Raw genomic sequence first — 4084 nt, 5'->3', positions numbered from 1 at the left:
ATATGTGATTGCAGGGAGATTAGAAATTCTTATTGCATTAGGTTTTCATCATTCTGTGGGATAGGCCTGATGTCAGTGCTGTGTCAAGAAGAGGGACAGATCTGTATCCACAGCTTTTGAGAAAGCTTAAGGTGGACGAGGCTGTATACCTTTAACATAGTAATATGTTACTTTTTTAGGTAGCAAATATAGTAGCAATATCAAAGCCCAATTTTTTATTCTGTCATAGTTAAAACATAGGGTGTGCTTTTATTTATTATCATTTGGATAGACATTGGCTACTTTCAGTTTTATTAAAGAATGTAGTGAGTATAAATAAAATACCAAGCAATTTTTTCCATCTTGAAAAAAAAAAGGTATATTTTCACTGGTGGTTTTTAAAAAAGGGAACACTCTCAAGATTGATCCATTAGCAAATAAGGCAATATAAACGATGCAATGATATTCTGCAACTGCTTTCCTGTCTTTAATTTGAGAGACCCTAAATTGAAGGCATATATTCCATATGTTTTCAAAATGAATGAAAATATTTATGCATTTAACTAAGTGTAGTCTCCTTATACAATGTTATTAAACAATAAGTCTACCGATTTTTATGTGAAGAAACACTTTTGGTCATTTTATTATTGTAAAACAGATAGTATTTAACATCTCTAATATACAGAAACATGGTTTTCTTCTTATTTCTTTCTATTTGATTAGTTTCGTATGTTTCAAGTTTATGGAAGAAATAAACTAAGATATTAGTACACTTTTATTAATGCCATTTTTATCAATATAGTGTGCTTATTTGTTTTAAATAAAGTTTACTAATACAGGGCACACAAAGATACTATGAATATTTAACTTCAATATTGAGAGACCCTAAAGAAAAGTGATGCATAAATCATTGTGTCAAGGAGGAAAACTGGGATTCAGCCTACAGTAAATCCAGGGCTTATGCTTTTCCGGTTCTGTGATTATGTCCCAGCTGAATTACTTACTGTGTGATGGAATGGCTTCCAGGGGAAGTATGGTACATACAACCAACTTACCTTACCCTTTTCTCTATCAAAGAATTATTTATATGACTATTTTCCAAATATGGCAGAGGGATAGAGTTGAGGGGAGTCTTAAGAGAAAATTTGCTTACTACTTGGAATTTCATTGTCTTTGTAACTTCTACTTAACTTGAATCTTCCAATTCTGATACATATTTGATTGGAAAGGCTTACTATAATGAACAGCAAAGATGACAGGAAAGGTAAAGAGGTTGTATTTCTTTAGTATGTGATAAGGAATCTCTACACATCTGAACAAGGACATGAAACAACACAAAGTGTATTTGATAGAGTGATGAAGAAAAGTATTATCATTCATAATGGAAGAGTACCTGAATTCATCCAAAAGAGAAGTATTTTGATAAATTATTGGATTATGGACAAAGGAAAATTGGGCCTTTGAGTTATAGTTGTACAATACACATGCTGGAGAACCTTTTTGGAGAATGCCAAAAAGAAAAAATTCTACAATTATGAAAATATAATATAAAACATAAATTATGGAACTTGAATTGCTGGTTCAAATATTATCCATATTTGAATGATTTCAATATATAGTACCAAAGTCTCCTTGCAAAATACTATACTGATCACATTCCAATCATTAGTGATGGCCGATCATTTCCAAAACAGTGTATACTACTTCAATTAATTAAAAAAAATTTAATCTATTTTTTCTCTTTCATTTTCTTGAAATATAACTAACCTATATCATTGTGTATTGGTTTAGATACTTATATTAAAATGATTTTGGTATACTTTCATATACATGTGATTTCCTTGTTTCAAAAAAACCTATTCATATATTTTTTCCATCAGGATTTTGATACTTAGCCACTGATTTGCAATAATTTTTTTTGTAAAAATACTTATTATTTATGTGTACTTTATGACCTTATGAATTAATATAAATAAAATTATTTTTTAAATTATGTGGTAGAGAGGTTAAATAGAAAATAATATTGCCTCTACCCATATTAGTTAGTTTTAATTTTGGCTGCATATATCTAAAATAACTCCAACACTGACTGTAGAGAGTTTAATTTCTCTGCCATGTGTAAAAGTACTGGCATAGATATGAAAGCGTGGTGGCCCTACATGTTTGTAAGAAACTTAGACTAAATTCGATGGTCTGTTGTGTCATTTAAAGACAGTGACCTGGGCTTAGTTGATTCAAGATGTCTTTTGAGGCTCTAAATTAATAACTTGGTGCATTGACTTACTTGATTTTTGCATACTTTGTATAAACTACTTGGTCACACTATATTTTCTTTATATATAAAGTTGCAGTCACATGTGTGGTAGAGAGAAGGGCAGGATTCTTTCTTTCTTTCTTTCTTCTTTCTTTCTTTCTTTTCTTTCTTTCTTTCTTTCTTTCTTTCTTCTTTCTCTTCTTTCTCTTTCTTTCTTTCTTCCTTTCTTCCTTTCTTCCTTTCTTCCTTTCTTCCTTTCTTCCTTTCTTCCTTTCCTTTCCTTTCCTTTCCTTTCCTTTCCTTTCCTTTCCTTTCCTTTCCTTTCCTTTCCTTTCCTTTCCTTTCCTTTCCTTTCCTTTCCTTTCCTTTCCTTTCCTTTCCTCTCCTTTCTCCTTTCTCCTTTCTCCTTTCTCCTTTCTCCTTTCTCCTTTCTCCTTTCTCCTTTCTCCTTTCTCCTTTCTCCTTTCTCCTTTCTCCTTTCTCCTTTCTCCTTTCCTTTCCTTTCTTTCTCCTTTCCTTTCCTCTTTTAAAAGATGGAATGCTTCACAAGTTTGAGTGTCATCCTTGTGAGGGGCCATGCTAATCCTCTCTGTATCTTTCCAGTTTTAGTGTGTGTGCTGCCAAGTGAGCATACCACTGGGTAATTTCTATTGTCAACCATTGTTCTTCATGAGGTGGCATTTAAAATGCAACAGAGACCAATACACGGATCAGCACTTAAAGGGATGAGCAAGAAACTTTGGTCTATAGATGCAATTCCTTGATCAAGTGAGTTAGGCAATGTTGAGGGCTGTGGTTTTCATCCTTGCAGAAAATATGGGTCTTAAAAGCTGAGAGCGTCACTGTTAGAGGGCTTTGTTGAAGAAATAAAAGATAGCTTTCATTAAAAAGAAAAAAAGTTGTGATAAATTTGCTAATATTAAAACAAATTATTTTTATAGCCCACTTAGGAGTGGGTGAATCTAAGCTGTTTTTTTTTTAATAAGTGAATTTGAGTTTCATTGTATCACATATTGTTATGCACAAATGCAATGATTTAAAATAGTTTAAATATTCCAAAATACAGGCACTCAATTTGGCTTTTCATTTGGGCCAGGAGGTGGCTGCTGGGTGCCTCAAAAACAGGCATGCCCAGTATCTAGTGGTGAACAAAGGCCTCAGGATGGGGTCATGGTTCTGAAACTGAGACCTTAGCTTTAAATATATCTTTATATATCTTTAAATATATTTAAATATCTTTCCCCTGTGTTGGGAAGCTAACCCTTCCTTTCAGTCTATTGTCTTGTCCAATACCTCTCCTGTCCGTATATAAACTGTCTTGTGAAGTCCAGTTCCATAAATCTAGTCTATCTATACATATCTCTGCTGCTTTGTTTCTGGCTCCCCAAGTCCTATCCCCAAAAGAGTAATTTCCCTGGGCAACTGTAGTCTTGTTCTCTTACCATATTTTCCTGAGTTAATTGGGATTGTAGGTAGACTTTTTATCCAGCTCCTTTTGTTCATTAAATCTTGATACTTAAAAGCTCAGACTAGGGAACAAACAATGAATTAATGCACCCATAAAAACTCTGCTTTTAAAAACCTGGTTATCCCAGTATGTTTCCAAAATTTATCTAAAGACCTGATTGATTTATTTCTTCTCTATGGTAACTTTGATATGATGTTTTTCATGGGCCAAAAAGAAAATGTCATGAAAGCACTAGAGGCCATTATTTGAGAAGGGAAGTGAGGAAGGAGATAAGATGGAAAAAAGAAAACTTGCTATAATTCCTCTAAATTCTTTTTTAATATTTTAAAACAAATCTTATATTGATAGCTTTTTTTAAAAATCATTGATAACTTTTTATGGTG

At 32.7% G+C, this 4084-nt stretch overlaps 1 non-coding gene across 1 annotated transcript; it reads right to left on the bottom strand.

The window, feature by feature from the left end:
• Positions 1-2760: 2760 nt before the first annotated feature.
• LOC112641708 (U6 spliceosomal RNA) lies at positions 2761-2865 on the bottom strand. Its single transcript, XR_003124785.1, has one exon. It is a non-coding gene; the product is annotated as a U6 spliceosomal RNA (small nuclear RNA).
• Between the last annotated feature and the right edge of the window lie 1219 nt (positions 2866-4084).

The sequence above is a fragment of the Canis lupus genome, chromosome 33, assembly GCF_003254725.2.
Source record: "Canis lupus dingo isolate Sandy chromosome 33, ASM325472v2, whole genome shotgun sequence".
NCBI classification, from domain to species: domain Eukaryota; kingdom Metazoa; phylum Chordata; class Mammalia; order Carnivora; family Canidae; genus Canis; species Canis lupus.
The sequence above is the reverse complement of the archived record's forward strand: the minus strand, read 5'-3'. Positions and strand labels throughout refer to the sequence as shown.